Here is a 20834-nt window from a genome sequence, read left to right on the forward strand (position 1 = left end):
TTTTGAACGTCGAGAGAAGACCTAACTTTTCAATTTTCTACTCAGTCCAATTTGGCGCATGTGTGATGAATCCATTTAGCTAAGTATAGTCCCAAGGTATTAATCCTTGTCGGAAAAGAACAGGATTAATCCCCTATTTTAAGTTGGTCTGAACTCAGCGTCTTCTTGCAAGGCCATCTGCCTTCTAGGTCCTGAATCACGTCGTTCTTACCTTCATCTTTACCCTTATCTTTGCCTTTACCTTTACTTTAACTTTACCTTTGCCTTTACCTTTACCTTTACCTTTACCTTTACCTTTACCTTTACCTTTACATTTACCTTTACCTTTACCTTTACCTTTACCTTTACCTTTACCTTTACCTTTACCTTTACCTTTACCTTTACCTTTACCTTTACCTTTACCTTTACCTTTACCTTTACCTTTACCTTTACCTTTACCTTTACCTTTACCTTTACCTTTACCTTTACCTTTACCTTTACCTTTACCTTTACCTTTACCTTTACCTTTACCTTTACCTTTACCTTTACCTTTACCTTTACCTTTACCTTTACCTTTACCTTTACCTTTACCTTTACCTTTACCTTTACCTTTACCTTTACCTTTACCTTTACCTTTACCTTTACCTTTACCTTTACCTTTACCTTTACCTTTACCTTTACCTTTACCTTTACCTTTACCTTTACCTTTACCTTTACCTTTACCCTTACCTTTACTTTTAACTTTACCTCTCCCTTTACCTTTACCTTTACCTTTACCTTTACCTTTACCTTTACCTTTACCTTTACTTTTACCTTTACCTTTACCTTTACCTTTACCTTTACCTTTACCTTTACCTTTACCTTTACCTTTACCTTTACCTTTACCTTTACATTTACCTTTACCTTTACCTTTACCTTTACATTTACCTTTACATTTACCTTTACCTTTACCTTTACCCTTACATTTACCTTTACTTTTACCTTTACCTTTACCTTTACCTTTACCTTTACCTTTACCTTTACCTTTACCTTTACCTTTACCTTTACCTTTACCTTTACCTTTACCTTTACCTTTACCTTTACCTTTACCTTTACCTTTACCTTTACCTTTACCTTTACCTTTACCTTTACCTTTACCTTTACCTTTACCTTTACCTTTACCTTTACCTTTACCTTTACCTTTACCTTTACCTTTACCTTTACCTTTACCTTTACCTTTACCTTTACCTTTACCTTTACCTTTACTTTTATCTTTGCTTTTACCTTTACCTTTACCTTTACCTTTACCTTTACCTTTACCTTTACCTTTAGAAAATTTTTCTAAGCGGGTCGCTCCTTGGCAGTGTTTGGCAAGCGCTTCGAGTGTCCATGGAAAGCTCTCAGTGAAACGTCATCTGTCTTGCAGATGCCGTTCGGAGTCGGAATAAAACATGTAGGTCCCGTCCGGCCAATTTGCAGGGAAAATCAAGAGAAGCAGGACGAAATTATAAGAGAAGCTCGGCCTAAAATCTAGTCGGAGGTTATCGCGCCTAACATATATTTTATTTATATTTATAAGATGGAGATTACACATAAATAGAAACAAAATTATTAAATTTAGCAAATGAAAACAAAAAAAAATTACTCAATGAAATTAATGACGTTCGCTATTGTGATGAAATTGAACATTAAACACTTCTACTAATTACATATTACATTACAAACAAATGAAGACAACTGTTTTTATTTATTTAACAAGATTGCCGTATTTTCTAAAGATAGTCTTGCTGACAGTTCTCATTTCATTCAATTGAATTGAGCGATGCGCATTTACGTGAACACATAAATTTCTATCACTATTAGTCAGACTTAAAAAGAAGGCTCGTAAATGCCTGTCACTTAGACTGCACGCTTGCTTATCAGCTGTGCCAAATACCAGTTTAAGCTAATCGCAGCACTTTGATTTGTGCGGTGACACATGACGTACAGTGTGAAATTTTTGAAGCCAATGGTATAAAATAAGTTTTTAAGTGAGAATTATTGAAAACGTACCATTTGTAAGGTGAATTTTCAACGACGGCTGATGTAGAACGAAACCAATCGTGCGGCCAGTAGAAATACCACATCTTTTACTAATGAATACAAGAACATTTTTTTACTCTTTTTTAATCAGACGCGCACTATTAAGGAGAGTTGTAACTATTGATTATGACGATTTAAGCGGACCCGAGTGGGTTAGGTGCTTAGAATATACCCGCGGCAGGTATGCCTGTCGTAAGACGCGACTAAACTACAAAATTGATTCAAGAGGTTGTGTAGCACAATTTATAGCTTGTCCAATCCAATTGTCAATCTCACCTACACGTGGCGAATCCTGTTTCTTTAGCTGACGGAGCTCTGGCGACCCCAAATTCGTCGTTGGTCTAGGGTGTGGGAGGGCGGGATGGCCCAAGAGGTCACATGTGGTCATACTAAATCCGGTTTTATATCCGGCAAAGGATCATCGATATCGATATCACTCCTCATAACCTTCGGGGAGTGTATTTATCACTACAAAACAACAACAACGAGATAAGCAGCAGAAAACTAAGGATCCTTTTAAAGTAAGCCTAGAAGCGGGTGGTAAAATCAGTGTCAAAGTCGACGGTAGAAGCCGTGAAAGGATTAATAGTCGGTAACCTTGAATAGGTAAACGAGGATTGTTGAATGATTGGTCCTTTGATGAATTACTAAAATCACCGATATATGAAATAATCAGTGCGCAGTTGAATTAGGTGATAGAGGAAAATTGGAGGATGTATGGTGAATGATGAAAAGTTGGCCGGTTGATGATTAAAAGTGGATGACGAATAGTAAAACAGGAAGCGGTGGTTAAGTATTAAAGTTACCTATATATGTATATAGAAAGGCAGAACTGGCGAGCGCAGAATAAGTGATTGATGGTGCATGGCTGATGATGAAAAGTGAATGGTAAACGGTCGGTCGGTGTATTGTGAAACGCGTAAGGGTATAATGGTGAGAACATACACCGCGGCTGCAAATTGGTGACTCATGAACTGTTGGGTTGGTGAGCCGATGGCCTCGTAACCATTAAGCTCAAATGTATTTGGTGGCATTAGGAGCGGAAGTACCAGTGTCCTGCGATGAGGGAGGTAAGAACCGGAGGTTGCATTCACTTCTAGTACCCTGACACTACAGCCAAAGTCACCAACTGAAGTGGTGCCTGAAGGTGGAGGGCATGTGCAAAACGCTCACATAAGGAATTACTCGGAGGTTGCATTCACTTCTAATACCTTACATAACAGCCAAAATCACCAACTGAAGTGGTACCTGAAAGAGGAGGGCATGTGCAAAATGCTCACATGCAGAATTACTTGTACTTAAGTATAAAATATGATAAACTATTTGACAAGTTTACACGCTCGAAGTAGACAATTGTCTCGCAAATGAAAAGCCTGCAATGTTCAGTTTCATTGTATCTTTCATTCTTAACGTTAATGTTAAGGTTAATCAAGGTCTAAGTCAAGGTTAATGTTAAATTTAAGTATAAGGTTAAGAATAAGGTTAAGGTTAAGGTTAAGGTTTTGAAGTAATTGATATAATCTTTCGTGTATGGATGCAATCAGTGGATTCGTGCTGCTCCGATCATTAATAGCGTCAAGGCATGACTGGCTGTTACTTAAGATATGTACCCTGGTAGAAGCAAGGCGGGCTTGGGACCATGCTAGAGCAGAATCTATAGCTAAGCCCTCGGCTTGAAAGACAGTGCGAACTTTATGTAATTTAAATGACACATTCCTCGGTGTTCAACTTACTTCAATCATTGAAAATTAAAGTTGAATCGTTTGTTAGTATCAATTTCTATTTGTTGCATCGTCATACCAAATTTGTTTTTTGTCGATCTGCCGGATGCAGTAGGTTATATGGTTGTATTCTTTTTGTAGAATGAGTGCTTCTGATGTTGCTTTAAGGCAGCCTGCTCTTTTTGTTTCGTATATAATGCTTGCTTCAGTCACTTTTAGTTGTAATGGTTTAAAGCCAGTTAAGGCTAGATCCGATGTTGCAGGTATCGTATGAAAAGCTCATATTGCTCTAATAGCGAATCATCGTCGGAACAATCCTAGAAGTCGACGAATGTAATAATACTTTGTTGCACTGCCCCAAACGGCGGCACCGTATGTAATCATCGGCTCTACTACTTGTCGATATATTATTATGACGTTATCAGGATGGATGCCATGTATTGGTCCAAAGAATTTACACAGATTATTAAAGATTTTTTGTGTTTTGGCTATGATTTACTTAAAAAAAAAAATAAATGTAAGGCGCGATAACCTCCGAAGAGATCTAAGGCCGAGCTTCTCTTCCAATTTGCGTCGTGCTCCTCTTGATTTTCCCTACAAATTGACCGGACGGGACCTACATGTTTTATGCCGACTCCGAACGTCATCTGCAAGGCAGATGAGTTTTCACGGAGAGCTTTTCATGGCAGAAATACACCCGGAGCGCTTGCCAAACACTGCCGATGGGCGACCCCGCTTAGAAAATTTGTTTTCTAATTTAAAAACCTTATTTCTAAAATTTTGATGTTGCTTTGCCCGAGGTGCGAACCCAGGGCATACGGTGTGGTAGGCGGAGCACGCTACCATCACACCGCGGTGGCCGCCAATGATGAAATTAGCGTGATTTATTAACTTCAGCTTCTCATCTGTTACCAATCCTAGTAGTTTTGTTGCTTTTACCAATGGTGGGGTGATTTCGTTCATCAAGAAGTTTGCAGCTCTTGCCTTTCTTGTGAATCTTATAGCTTGTGTTTTAGCTTCGCCGATTGTTAATTTTACGTCTTTTCCTCATTGATTTATGACGCATTGATTGATGAGACTCAGCTGTTTCGCTGCTTATTTCAGTAAATTTACAATCTTTGCGCAGAGCTGTCAGTGGGCGGTTAGTAGGATTTGTAACAGTCCATATATCTTTTTTGCCCTGATAATTACACAATTCTTTAAAATTTCTCACTGATGCTTCTTTTAAGGATTTGGCGTATTTGCGTTTGTCTTCCGCATGGAGCAGTGCAACTGCGTTTACTGGTCTGTGGTTCTTGCTTAACCAGTTAAGCTTGTGGTGAAGTATAATACAGCTTTATTTGAGGGTTTGTAGATCTTGATCCCACCTGGTATTACACGGTTTTCAACTTTTCTAAGGTCAAGGTTACAGTTAAGAATAACGTTAAGGTTAAGTTTAAGGTTGGGTTTCAGGTTAAGTTTCAGGTTAAGGTTTAGGTTAAAGTTAAGGTTAAGGTTAAGTTTAAGGTTAAGGTTTAAGTTAAGGCGATCAATCTAGAAATAAACGTGTTCACTGTTCCGTCGTCATACTCCTACCCATCCCTCTCGTATCACAGTCAAATCTGTCAGAAACATTTATAGAATAACGTAATATCTAACTCCCATATATAGAATTTTCTATAATACGATATATCAAGCTAAGTCATAGGCTGGTGGAATAGCTGCTTCAATTAAACGTGGAGGAGTATACCCAATACATATGTCGCCGAAAATTTAAATTTACCAAACATAAATATGTCATATTGTATGCAACTTTTTAGAGACGAGAACCAATAAACGCGGATTTTTCTGTTTGCATTTTTAGCTGTGTTTTATAAAATCATTTTTTAATCATTAGTTGGCACTTAGTATTATCTCATAATAAAAATTGTTTAGGAGTTCTTGACTAAATTGTAGTGGCTTGTTTATATTTTTTTTTATTTTTTGTAATTTTCTTTTAATTTTTCATTTTGTTTACGCACACTCGAATGCGTTTCAAGTTGGCGATCGATTTGCTTCCCGCAATTTTTAAACCCATGTGAAAATTCATAATAATTTATTAATAACAATAATAAACACATCTTGTATATCCATATTGTTGCATTGGAAAACACTTGAATTAAATTGTTATTGGTTGAGAGGTAAACACACTTCATAGCTCCGCATATCGCAATTGTCAAGTTTGTTGCTTAAGTCTTTTGTTATACTATGTAAAAACAATGATTAACAAGCTGGTGATCGTCGATGCTTACATGTACATGTGTAACAAGTAAAACAAATATATAACAAGTAAGGAAGGTTAAGTTCGGGTGTAACCGAACATTACATACTCAGTTGAGAGCTATGGTGACAACATAAGGGAAAATAACCATGTAGGAAAATGACCCGAGGGAAACCCTGGAATGTGTTCGTATGACATGTGTATCAAATGAAAGGCATTAAAGAGTATTTTATGAGGGAGTGGGCCATAGTTTTATAGGTGGACGGCATTTAGGGATATAGCCATAAAGGTGGATCAGGGTTGACTCTAGAATGCGTTTGTACGATATGGGTATCAAATGAAAGGTGTTAATGAGTATTTTAAAAGGGAGTAATCCTCAGTTCCATAGGTGGACGCCGTTTCGAGATAACGCCACAAAGGTGGACCAGGTGTGACCCTAGAATTTGTTTGTACAATATGGGCATCAAACGAATGGTGTTAATGAGTATTTTAAAAGGGAGTGGGCCTTAGTTCTATATGTGGATGCCGTTTCGAAATATCGCCATAAAGGTGGACCAGGGGTGACTCTAGAATGTGTTTGTACGATATGGGTATCAAATTAAAGGTATTAATGAGGGTTTTAAAAGGGAGTGGTGGTTGTTGTATAGGTGGTCGCCTTTTCGAGATATCGCCATAAAGGTGGACCAGGGGTGACTCTAGAATGCGTTTGTACGATATGGGTATCAAATGAAAGGTGTTAATGAGTATTTTAAAAGGGAGTAATCCTTAGTTCCATAGGTGGACGCCGTTTCGAGATATCGCCATAAAGGTGGACCAGGGGTGACCCTAGAATTTGTTTATACAATATGGGTATCAAAAGAAAGGTGTTAATGAGAATTTTAAAAGGGAGTAATCCTTAGTTCCATAGGTGGACGCCGTTTCGAGATATCGCCATAAAGGTGGACCAGGGGTGACCCTAGAATTTGTTTGTACAATACGGGCATCAAACGAAAGGTGTTAATGAGTATTTTAAAAGGGAGTGGGCCTTAGTTCTATAGGTGGACGCCGTTTCGAAATATCGCCAAAAAGGTGGACCAGGGGTGACTCTAGAATGTGTTTGTACGATATGGGTATCAAATTAATGGTATTAATGAGGGTTTTAAAAGGGAGTGGTGGTTGTTGTATAGGTGGTCGCATTTTCGAGATATCGCCATAAAGGTGGACCAGGGGTGACCCTAGAATTTGTTTGTACAATATGGGTATCAAAAGAAAGGTGTTAATGAGTATTTTCAAAGGGAGTACTCCTTAGTTCCATAGGTGGACGCTGTTTCGAGATATCCCCATAACGGTGGAGCTGGGGTGACCCTAGAATGCTTTTGTGCAATATGGGTATCAAATGAAAGGTGTTAATGAGTATTTTTAAAAGGCATTGGGCCTTCGTTCTATAGGTGTTCGCCTTTTCGAGATATCGCCAAAAAGGTGGGCCAGGGGTGACTTTAGAATATGTTTGTACGATATGGGTATCAAATGAAAGGTGTTAATGAGTATTTTAAAAGGGCGTGGGGCTTAGTTCTATAGGTGGACGCCTTTTCGAGATATCGCCACAAGGGTGGACCAGGGCTGACTCCAGAATGAGTTTGTACGATATGGGTATCAAATTAAAGGTATTAATGAGAGTTTTAAAAGGGAGTTGTGGTATTTGTATATGTGAAGGAGTTTTCCAGATATCGACCAAAATGTGGACCAGGGTGACCCAGAACATCATCTGTTGGATACCGCTAATTTATTTATATATGTAGAACCTGGCAAGATTTTAAGGGTTTTTTTATTTCGCCCTGCAGAACTTTTTCATTTTCTTCTACTTAATATGTAGGTGTCACAACCATTTTATAAAGTTTTTTCTAATGTTATATTTCGCGTCAATAAAACGATCCAATTACCTTACCATGTTTCATCCCTTTTTTCGTATTTGGTATATAATTATGGCATTTTTTTCATTTTTCGTAATTTTCGATATCGAAAAAGTGGGCGTGGTCATAGTCGGATTTCGTTCATTTTTCATACCAAGATAAAGTGAGTTCAGATAAGTACGTCAACTGAGTTTAGTAAAGATATATCGATTTTTGCTCAAGTTATCGTGTTAACGGCCGAGCGGAAGGATAGACGGACGACTGTGTATAAAAACTGGGCGTGGCATCAACCGATTTCGCCCATTTTCACAGAAAACAGTTAACGTCATAAGATCTATGCCGCTACCAAATTTCAAAAGGATTGGTTAGTTTTTGTTCGACTTATGGCGTTAAAAGTATCCTAGAGAAATTAAATGAAAAAGGGCGGAGCCACGCCCATTTTGAAATTTTCTTTTATTTTTGTATTTTGTTGCACCATATCATTACTGGCGTTGAATGTTGACATAATTTACTTATATACTGTAAAGATATTAAACTTTTTGTTAAAATTTTACTTAAACAAAATTTTTTTTTAAAAGTGGGCGTGGTCCTTCTCCGATTTTTCCAAATAGAACCATATTCATATGTATTACTGCGCAGCCTTATAACACTATTAACCACACGAAGCAAACAACAACAGCGTTTCAAGTGCACAGCTGGGTATGTAATGTTCGGTTTCACCCGAACTTCGACTTCCTGACTGTTGTTGTTGCGTTAACAGTGCTTCGCACCATTCCATGAGCACGGCCACTCACAAATTGTCATCAAAGTCCCTATCGGAATTCCAGGGAAACTGGCTGTTTAAACAGGGGTGGACAAAATGGAGACTGGTGTTAAAGGCGTAGGTTCCACATTACAATTGAAAAGATGGTTGGTGTCTTGTGTGGACACATCGCATGCAGGACATACATTATTTTCTTACTTCTTTAATTATACGATAAACGACAATATGAATATAAACCAAAAGTTATTTAATTCAGTATTTCAATTGGATAATTATTACAAAGTGTTGCCACTTAAGCTTATTTGATATATCCATTTCAATCTCGAAAAGGGCTCAATCGAGTTGGATGAAAAAAAAATAAAAATAAAAGACGCGACAACCTCCGAAGAGACTTTAAGCCGAGCTTAAAACAAAAATAATAAAATAAAATCCGCTACAACCTCCGAAGAGACTTTAGGCAGCGCTTCTCTTCAATTTGCATCGTACTCCTTTTAATTTTGCCTACAAATTGGCGGTGCGGGGCCTTCTTGTTTTACGCATACTCCGAACGGCTTCTTCAAGGCAGATGAGTTTTCAATGAGAAGCTTTTCAATGCAGAAATACATTCGGATTTTTCGCCAAATCACTGCCGAAAAACTTGTTTCAAAATTTTTGATGTTCCTTTGACCGGAATACATGAGATTTGATACACTTATTTCCATACAATTTCATCATCTCATAGATTTTGAAGATATGGACAGAAATATGATCCAAACAGCCCTAAAATGTGTTCTGAATAGTATGGGTATTGAGTGGAAATATGTGTGGTGCAATGAGGAGATGTTGTACGGTAATTCGGAATCATTGCTGAACTAAATAAAGTTTCTGTATTCAATTAGCGATAAATGCTCATATTGCTTTACACAGTTGTTTTTGTTATTGGTATAAGAGAAAAATACAAAGTTTACCGGCGATGGTTACCAGGACATCTTTCTGAATTTCGGGAGCTGAGTATTGAGCTCAAAATCTCAAACATTCATATTTTATACAAATTTACTTTATCCACTCAGCCATATGAAAGCTCCGCTGCTCGTTTTGTAATTGGTCTCTAAGTATTGCCTTTTTTGTTGTTATTCCTTTATACACCATCAAGTATATACTAATTTCATATGTTTTTAATCCTAATTATGTGGAATACTTATAGGCGTGCTCAACAGTGCGAGTTCAATACCCAGCTCTCGAGAAGCTAGCTGATGAAGAAGTGAAATTCATATGTCATAGTAACCATCGCCGTTTGTGAATTTTGTAAATTTTCTCTAATATCAATAAATAAGGCTTCTACCACACATACTTATATCATTTTGGACAACTTGAGGGCGGGACTGCTTCCCGGCTCAATTCGTAATAAAAAAAAAAAAAAGATTGCAAGACAGAGCAATCCGGAATCACTTTGCTAACTTTTTGGTCCATTTTGTTAAGATTTCGATGAGAGTCTTCCACTATTTATCTATAGGATGGTTTGTTTTCATTGAATGAAAATACTTAAAATGTAAGCAAAATCTACCAATTTCTTCACAAAGCTACCAATATATTTTGGCAACTCTAAAATTAATTATAATTTCCAAGTCAGAACACTGGTTGTAATATAAGCACGAATGTTGTTTGCAAGCTTTGACTTTGAGTTTGCAAAGTCAAACTCAGTGCAACCAAACAGAGCTCAATTGGCGAGCGTGAGTATTTCATTACTGATGATTTTACTTTTGAATTTTTACGCTCGCGTTGCTATTTCAAAAAACTGTTCTTATTCATTTCATTTGTATATTTCTTGCAATTTTTTACTGCTGCGGTTGGAGATCTTTAAGCCTTACCGGGTTAATAGCGTAACGCAGTGTTGTCAGTCGATTGCGATTATTCGCCGTGAACGGTCGGTCATGCCCTTGATGCTAAATACAAAAAATTACTAAAATTTGTATATTTAGCATAAACGTTGCGGCATTGATTGATTTGCGTGCAGCTTGAAAAGGAAATATCGAAAATCGTTAAAAAAGATATATGTATACAAAACTAAGTGTGTGTATAGTATATTTAAACGCATTATTTTTTGTGCGCGTGTTTTTGTTTATAATTTTTCCATAGTTTTGCATATTTTTGATTCGAGGGTGCATAAATTTTGAACGCAGCAACTTGTGAGTGTGTGTGCATACTTATTAAGCATTGAGTGTATAGTGATTTGAGCTTTTGTTAAAATAATTGGAATTTGTATGTTTATGCGCAAATTGTTAAAATCTTTTTCATACACTTTGAGATTTGCATATTTTTTTTTTACTGCGCATGTGAATAAAGACAAAAAAAAGAAGGATATATAAAAGTGAGTTGTTCAACCAAAAAAAAAACGAAATTTTACAACAAATTTTTAATTTAAAAAACAAATTACTAAAAACTGTGGATTTCGTTGTTGCCAATTGATAAAGTATGCAAATCCGCTGTACAGCAGCGAACGCGAAAATAGCAGAGGCAATTTTTATTAAATTTCGTTACTTATATTCTACTTCTTTTATTTTTAATACTTTAGGAAACCCCTTTTGTTAACTTTGTAATTGAAACTATGCAAACCAAGCACTAGCACAATTTTTAAAAATTTTCAAAATTCGAGAAAATTTTGTTCAAATGGCGAACCTTTTATTTAGATTTTTCTTAATATTTTTAAGTTTACAGTTTTGTAGCCCATTTAATTTTAGTCCAACAAAGTATAAGTCAAATGTCTCACAAACAAGGATATATAAAAGTGAGTGGTTAAACAAAAAAAAAACGAAATTTTACAACAAATTTTTAATTTAAAAAACAAATTACTAAAAACTGTGGATTTCGTTGTTGCCAATTGATAAAGTTTGCAAATCCGCTCTACAGCAGCGAACGCGAAAATAGCAGAGGCAATTTTTATTAAATTTCGTCACTTATATTCTACTTCTTTTATTTTTAATACTTTAGGAAACCCCTTTTGTTAACTTTGTAATTGAAACTATGCAAACCAAGCACTAGCACAATTTTTAAAAATTTTCAAAATTCGAGAAAATTTTGTTCAAATGGCGAACCTTTTATTTAGATTTTTCTTAATATTTTTAAGTTTACAGTTTTGTAGCCCATTTAATTTTAGTCCAACAAAGTATAAGTCAAATGTCTCACAAACAAGGATATATAAAAGTGAGTGGTTAAACAAAAAAAAACGAAATTTTACAACAAATTTTTAATTTAAAAAACAAATTACTAAAAACTGTGGATTTCGTTGTTGCCAATTGATAAAGTTTGCAAATCCGCTCTACAGCAGCGAACGCGAAAATAGCAGAGGCAATTTTTATTAAATTTCGTCACTTATATTCTACTTCTTTTATTTTTAATACTTTAGGAAACCCCTTTTGTTAACTTTGTAATTGAAACTATGCAAACCAAGCACTAGCACAATTTTTAAAAATTTTCAAAATTCGAGAAAATTTTGTTCAAATGGCGAACCTTTTATTTAGATTTTTCTTAATATTTTTAAGTTTACAGTTTTGTAGCCCATTTAATTTTAGTCCAACAAAGTATAAGTCAAATGTCTCACAAAATTCGCCTTGATTTGTGACTTTTTTTTTTCGAAGATTGTTTGAGATTTTCTTTGTAAGAAAAGAGAAACTTATAACTCATACTTTGTTAGTCTGCATACGCAAAAAAATTAAAAAGCTCTAAAAAATTTACAAAACTCAAAATAAAAGCTCCACATTTTTGAAACAAATTTTCTAATTTTTTCGAATATTTTCGAAAACGCTTTTGGTATTGGTTTACAAAGTTTAAGTAACCAAATACATGGAAGTTGTTTCTTAAATTATTAAAAATAAAAACAGAAGAATGTATTTGACGAAATTAGATAGAAACTGACACTACCATTTTCCTGTTCACTGCTGTATATAGAAGAACAAAAATACAGTTATGAACAGTTTTTTTCAAAATAATAATTTTTTTAATTACTGCAAAGCAAATATTAACATGCAAAAAGTAATAAAGTACCTTCAATTAGAACAGAAAAATTTCGAAAAAACAGCAAAATTTCAATAAATAAAAAAAAAAAATAAGTGTAAGGCGCGATAACCTCCGAAGAGATCTAAGGCCGAGCTTCTCTTCCAATTTGCGTCGTGCTCCACTTGCTTTTCCCTACAAATTGGCCGGACGGGACCTAAATGTTTTATGCCGACTCCCAACGGCATCTGCAAGGCAGATGAGTCTTCACTGAGAGCTTTTCATGGCAGAAATACACCCGGAAAGCTTGCCAAACACTGCCGAGGGGCAACCCCGCTTAGAAAAATTGTCTTCTAATTGAAAAACCTTATTTCTAAAATTTTGATGTTGCTTTGCCCGGGGTGTGAACCCAATAATTTTTTTTTTTCTTTTTGATGTTTTTTAAACAATTTGCCTTTTTTCTTGGTGATATTCCCAATTACTGCTTGTTCGGGACGAAAAAAATTCCACTCGGGTAACAACTTTGAGGAAATTCCATGAGATCTTTTTGGGAAATTATTCTGACTGCGAGTTGGTTGCAAACATGCCAAATTTCAACACAATGATTATTCCGTTTCTTAGTCTTGCTTTAAAGTTTCAATAGTTGCATGGTGTTTCACTCTCGCGTATCACAAAAGGCGACTAAAATTCACAGACACGAAGGCCGAGGAGTCAATAAAATCCTTTTAGGGGCATTCGGGTTAGTACAGGAGATGATAGTACCGGAGCGCACCGGATTCATACATTCAACACCCACCGTACATCCCTAAACCTGGGGAGTGTGATGTTACAACAACAACAACAACAACTGGACCCTATTTATGATATTCAGTATCCATCTTATCGAAAAATTATACCGACAGAACAGGAGTTGTTATTCCATGGCAAAATTTAGAAATATTCAATGGATCTTTAGCTGTCTATCAGTTGGATATCAGGGTTAACTTAGTTCCATCGTAAACTTAATGTGGAACTACGATGTAAACAACTAGGGAAAAATTATATTCGCAATCTTACTGCAGGTTCGTTTCCTAAGTCTATTGAATTGAACAACAAAAATCTGAATATGGAATATTTCATATTCATACTACGCCCGTTCGTCCATTAATATAATAACTTGAGCAAACATTTAGAAATATATACTAAATTTGAATTAATCTTGATCTAGTAAGTATTATTAATAAAACTTTACGATATCGCAAATTTCGAAAACCAGCAAAACAAACAATTGTTGCAACATGGCAGGCAGTTTGATTTTATAACACGAGATAAAAAGATTTGAAGTCATTCGACATAAGAGTTATAAAACCTTCAAACCTACGTAGCGTCTACGAGAAAATTCAAATAGTAAATTGTAAGACAGACAAACTTTCCAAAAGATTAAGAATGCAAAAAACAATTAACTTGATCTGTCTTGGACGAATACGCATGGTTAGGTTAGGTTGAACTGGCCGGTCCATGAGGACCTCACATAGGCTGATTGAGTCCGTAGTGTTACCAGAAGTTTATTTTAACGACCAAACTGAAAAACCCTCTCAAAAACCAGGACCTGTGTTATAAAATAACTCTGTCGTCTTGGCAAATATTAGAAGTTCCTAGGACTTAAGCAACTTGCTGTTTCTAGATCTGACAGCTGTATCACTCTTAATAGCTGGAGTCTTAGCCTGGAAAGTGCAGGGAACAATCACAGAATGTGCTCGATCGTTTCCTCCTGCAACCCGCACTTCCTACATCTGTTATCACTGACCAAGCCTAATTTAAAGGCATGTGATGCCAGCCCCGCGCTTGGACCCATGCCTTTCCCGCTTGGTCGATCATGTGCACCTCTCGCATTCGCTTAATCTCGCCCAGTCTAATTGGGACGTCTACGGAGCAAGCTTCAAGGGATGCGCCCTTTTTATCTAGTTTGTCCGCTTTTTCATTCCCATCTATTCCCATATGCGCTGGGACCCAATATAGATGTATGCTTCTCCCTGTCTCGATTCTCTCCAGAGACTGCTTACACTCTAACACGCATTTAGATGCTGTGCTATGCGAGATTATTGCCTTAATTGCTGCTTGGCTGTCAATATAAAAGTTAACACGGTTGCAGCTTAAGCTATTCTCTTCCAGGGTTTCTACTGCTTTGGTTCCGGCTAATATTTCCGCTACAGTAATCCGGTAGCCTGTAGGATCTGCTTATTTCCGGATCAGCGTAGTATACCGCAGACCCTACTCGTTCCACTACTTTGGAACCATCGGTGTACACATGTGTCGCCTCGTCCGCCATTTGCGCATCTTTGCGCCAACCGTCCACCTCTCCCTCGAAGCGCAGATAGGGAATCAGGTAGTCTGTTCGTCTTGTGATTGATGACACTATACTACTATGGCCATATGGTCGGCGCTCAAGCTGCCCCGAAGCACCGAGCCTGGGTGCGGTCGTTAATGCTTTCTTCTTTGCTACCAGGCCTACAAGTGAGATGTGCAGAATGGCATACAGTGCAGCCATCGGGGTTGTTTTCGAATACGCATACTTCGCCAAAAATTCTATCTGTGAGTTTGCCTTGAATTTCCATTCCTCTAAAATATTTCCAGAGATTTTTTGAGCAGAATTCGTTAGTATTGATCCAAAATTTTGCTGCACGTTCTCTCTGAAATTGACCCCATCGTCGAATTCGCATTTAACAACTATCGAAGAAAAATTTTGTTCGAAATGTTGGCTAAAAACATCCAGCGTAGGTAAGGTTACGTTGAAATGGCTGGTAAATAAAGACCTCATATAGACTGAATGTGTCCTTTGTGTTATCAGCCGACCAAAGGAATAATTCCAATCAGGTGCCAGGGCTTTTGTTATAGAATAGCTCCGTTCTCTTGGCAAATACTAGAGGTTTTCTAGGACCTAGCTTAATTGCTGCTTCGAGATCTGGCAACTCTGTCGCCTCTAATAATTTAAGCCACAAATCTATTGCGTAAGAGCAGTGGCGAATAATTTGAAAAGAGAGATAAACTGCTCAATGGCGCTGCGAGTCTAACAGATAAACACAGTAAAATGAAGTCAATAAAATTTGCTATTTTCCTTATTTCGGGTTTGAATACTTCCGTAAAATCATTGAAAAACGATTGACCGGGAGTAGCTAACTACCTTCCATTTAAGGCCGGCTAATGGCAAGACATATGGTTTTACTTTTCCTCTATATATCCTGTTGCCTACGACAAAAGTCGTGGGATCCGATGCGCTTCGTAAAGGCGTGAGTGCCTATCAAACACTATCTAGTGAGAACCATTATCAAAAGTGCGTTTGTGCCTTCCTTATCATTGGAAGTGCAAACCTACCTTAAGGTTTTGCAAATGTAAATTATAAGATAAATGCTCTCAGGGAACATAAAATAGGGCATTGGTTTACCAACTGGTGCATTGTTGGCATTCGTACCTCTTTGCAAACTCATCATGTCAACATTTGCTTTCCATATCTCTGTGTTCAAGTACCTATATACGGCTGAACCTGCAATGCTGGGTCATCTCATTGAAACTTCGACTTTTTGTTATGGACACGTCTGTACTGACTAAGTTTTTGAGAAAGTAGACTGACGCTTCACAACTTTTTACCCGGCCTTCACCCGCTAGTTCCATGAGGAAAATATGTGTGTGATACATTCGTATTCCTCTCATGTAGGTAAGGTTGAAAATTGAATTGCGGAGGCCCTGAAGTATTGCGTTTATCAACCCCTTGAACTCCATCTATCAGCAAGCCAGTTTATCGTTCCTCCCTCCTGTGTAGGATCAAGTTGAAATCGGTTACATTGCTGGTGTGCTCAAATATATACTCTACTAACTAAACGCTGTGCTTTGCCGTTGGCATATATGTAACTACTTTTTGCAAAATTTTATCTATAAGTCAGGGCATAAAGATATATTGGCAACTGTCAGTCTGATCTTTTGACCATAGCTGGCGATATCAAGGTGAACGTGCTGGCCAGTGAAGACGTTGGGCTTGCACTGTCTTCTTGTTCTCCTTTAACTGTAACAGCTGCGACCAACCTGACCTAATCTTTACATACTTAGACACAGGCGCTACATGACTTCTTCTATGATAGGCTAAAATAGTCGATATGGCAGAAGGAGATCTCTCTTCTTAAGTGCAGTTGAAAGATATCACCTCAAAACTTCTCATCAAGGCAGAGGTTGTTGATATGCGGCAGCGAATAAGCGGCTGTAAGTACTCATCTCAAAACCTACCAACGAGTTCGGTCAAAAATTGTGGGCGAATTTCACAGCGAGAAACGCATTTCTCTCAAAATAAATTTTAAAGTTTTTTGTTCTGGTTTCTCTTCACTTCTTAAATACTCTTTTAAATTTTCCTTTCCCTTTTTGCTTTCATTTTGACAATCCATTTCTTCTCCCTCCGAAATTTTCTTTTTACTCCCCTTTTCTTTCCATGCTTCTTCATCTTGTAGCAGTACTTCAAGAAGAAAATATTCTGTCGCCGTCATATTTCTGGTTAATTTCAGTGCTTATTGTGATTTGGTTTATATACACTCACTGAGAATTTTTCCTTTTGTCGAATTGCCGTCATAATTACTTTTTTCAACTTACAACTTACACTCCCCTTTTACAACTTACGTTCTGCTGAGCTGAAAAATTAATAGCCAGAAATAGTTCCATAATTCCTATATATTTAGCTCTTTCGTCTGCATTAATAAGAGCGAAACAAAGAATGAGCAAACTCTTAGAATATCTACAGATTACCTGAAATAAGTTTCCTTTCAAAATAATGCCAATCAATATTCCAAATAAATGCTTATGAGTTTCAGTTAAAAAGAAAAAATTGGGGAAAACAAGTAAGGAAGGCTAAGTTCGGGTGTAACCGAACATTACATACTCAGTTGAGAGCTATGGAGACAAAATAAGGAAAATCACCATGTAGGAAACTGAACCTAGGGTAACCCTGGAATGTGGTTGTATGACATGTGTATCAAATGGAAGGTATTAAAGAGTATTTTAAGAGAGAGTAGGCCATAGTTCTATAGATGGACGCCATTTAGGGATATCGCCATAAAGGTGGACCAGGGCTGACTCTAGAATTTGTTTGTACGATATGGGTATCAAATGAAAGGTGTTTGTGAGCATTTTAAGAGGGAGTGGGCCTTACGTCTATCGGTGGACGCCTTTTCGAGATATCGCCATTAAGGTGGACCAGGGGTGACTCTAGAATGTGTTTGTACGATATGGGTATCAAATGAAAGCTGTTAATGAGTATTTTAAAAAGGAGTGATCCTTAGTTCCATAGGTGGACGCCGTTTCGAGATATCGCCATTAAGGTGGACCAGGAGTGTCTCTAGAATGTATTTGTACGATATGGGAATCAAATGAAAGGTGTTAATGAGCATTTTAAGAGGGAGTGGGCCTTAGGTCTATCGGTGGACGCCTTTTCGAGATATCGCCATTAAGGTGAACCAGGGATGTCTCTAGAATGTGTTTGTACGATATGGGAATCAAATGAAAGGTGTTACTGAGCGTTTTAAGAGGAAGTGGGCATTAGGTCTATAGGTGGACGCCTTTTCGAGATATCGCCATAAAGGTGGACCAAGGGTGACTCTAGAATGTTTGTACGATATGGGTATCAAACGAAAGGTGTTACTGAGCATTTTAAGAGGGAGTGGGCATTAGGTCTATAGGTGGACGCCTTTTCGAAATGTCGCCATTAGGGTGGGCCAGGGGTGACTCTAGAATGTGTTTGTATGATATGGGTATCAAATGAAAGGTGGTAATGAGTATTTTAAAAGGGAATAATCCTTAGTTCTATAGGTGGACGCCTTTTCGAGATATCGCCATAAAGGTGGACCAAGGGTGACTCTAGAATGTTTGTACGATATGGGTATCAAACGAAAGGTGTTACTGAGCATTTTAAGAGGGAGTGGGCATGAGGTCTATAGGTGGACGCCTTTTCGAGATATCGTCATTAGGGTGGGCCAGGGGTGACTCTAGAATGTTTGTACGATATGGGTATCAAACGAAAGGTGTTACTGAGCATTTTAAGAGGGAGTGGGCATTAGGTCTATAGGTGGACGCCTTTTCGAGATATCGCCATTAGGGTGGGCCAGGGGTGACTCTAGAATGTTTGTACGATATGGGTATCAAACGAAAGGTGTTACTGAGCATTTTAAGAGGGAGTGGGCATTAGGTCTATAGGTGGAGCCTTTTCGAGATATCGCCATTAGGGTGGGCCAGGGTGACTCTAGAATGTGTTTGTACGATATGGGTATCAAATGAAAGGAGGTAATGAGTATTTTAAAAGGGAGTAATACTTAGTTCTATAGATGGACGCCTTTTCGAGATTTCGCCATAAAGGTGGACCAAGGGTGACTCTAGAATGTTTGTACGATATGGGTATCAAACGAAAGGTGTTACTGAGCATTTTAAGAGGGAGTGGGCATTAGGTCTATAGGTGGGCGCCTTTTCGAGATATCGCCATTAGGGTGGGCCAGGGTGATTCTAGAATGTGTTTGTACGATATGGGAATCAAATGAAAGGTGTTACTGAGCATTTTAAGAGGGAGTGGGCATTAGGTCTATAGGTGGACGCCTTTTCGAGATATCGCCATTAGGGTGGGCCAGGGTGACTCTAGAATGTGTTTGTACGATATGGGTATCAAATGAAAAGTAGTAATGAGTATTTTAAAAGGGAATAATCCTTAGTTCTATAGGTGGACGCCTTTTCGAGATATCGCCATAAAGGTGGACCAAGGGTGACTCTAGAATGTTTGTACGATATGGGTATCAAACGAAAGGTGTTACTGAGCATTTTAAGAGGGAGTTGGCATTAGGTCTATAGGTGGACGCCTTTTCGAGATATCTCCATTAGGGTGGGCCAGAGGTGACTCTAGAATGTTTGTACGATATGGGTATCAAACGAAAGGTGTTACTGAGCATTTTAAGAGGGAGTGGGCATTAGGTCTATAGGTGGACGCCTTTTCGAGATATCGTCATTAGGGTGGGCCAGGGGTGACTCTAGAATGTTTGTACGATATGGGTATCAAACGAAAGGTGTTACTGAGCATTTTAAGAGGGAGTGGACATTAGGTCTATAGGTGTACGCCTTTTCGATATATCGCCATTAGGGTGGGGCAGGGATGACTCTAGAATGTTTGTACGTTATGGGCATCAAACGAAAGGTGTTACTGAGCATTTTAAGAGGGAGTGGGCATTAGGTCTATAGGTGGACGCCTTTTCGAGATATCGCCATTAGGGTGGGCCAGGGGTGACTCTAGAATGTGTTTGTACGATATGGATATCAAATTAAAGGTATTAATGAGGGTTTTAAAAGCGAGTGGCCCTTAGATGTATATGTGAAGGCGTTCTCGCGATATCGACCAAAATGTGGACCAGGTGATCCAGAAAATCATCTGTCGGGTACTACTAATTTTTTTATATATGCAATACCACTAACAGTATTCCTGCCAAGATTCCAAGGGCTGTTGATTTCGCCTTGTAGAACTTTTTCATTTTCTTCTACTTAATATGGTAGGTGTCACACCCATTTTACAAAGTTTTTTCCAAAGTTATATTTTGCGTCAATAAACCAATCCAGTTACCATGTTTCATCCCTTTTTTCGTATTTGGTATAGAATTATGGCATTTTTTTCATTTTTCGTAATTTTCGATATCGATAAAGTGGGCGTGGTTATGGTCGGATTTCGGCCATTTTTTATACCAAGATAAAGTGAGTTCAGATAAGTACGTGGGCTAAGTTTAGTAAAGATATATCGGTTTTGCTGAAGTTATTGTGTTAACGGCCGAGCGGAAGGACAGACGTGGACCGTGTATAAAAACCCATTTCACAGAGAACAGTTACCGTCATAGAATCTATGCCCCTACCAAATTTGAGAAGTATTGGTACATTTTTATTCGACTTATGGCATTAAAAGTATTCTAGACAAACTAAATGAAAATGGGCGGAGCCACGCCCATTTTGAAATTGTCTTTTATTTTTTTATTTTGTTGCATCATATCATTACTGGAGTTGAATTTTGACTTAATTTACTTATATAGAGTAAAGATATTAAATTATTTGTTAAAATTTGAATTTAAAAAAAATTTTTTTTAAAAAGTGGGCGTGTTCTTCATCCAATTTTGCTAATTTTATTTAGCACATATATAGTAATAGTAGTAACGTTCCTGCGAAATTTCATCATGATA

General features: G+C 37.5%; 1 pseudogene; it reads left to right on the forward strand.

Annotated features, from left to right (window-relative positions):
- The first annotated feature begins 10517 nt into the window (after positions 1-10517).
- LOC137240713 (protein spaetzle 3-like) overlaps positions 10518-20834 on the forward strand; it is a 154313-nt pseudogene continuing 143996 nt past the window's right edge.

The sequence above is a fragment of the Eurosta solidaginis genome, chromosome 2 (genome assembly GCF_040869045.1).
Source record: "Eurosta solidaginis isolate ZX-2024a chromosome 2, ASM4086904v1, whole genome shotgun sequence".
NCBI lineage: Eukaryota > Metazoa > Arthropoda > Insecta > Diptera > Tephritidae > Eurosta > Eurosta solidaginis.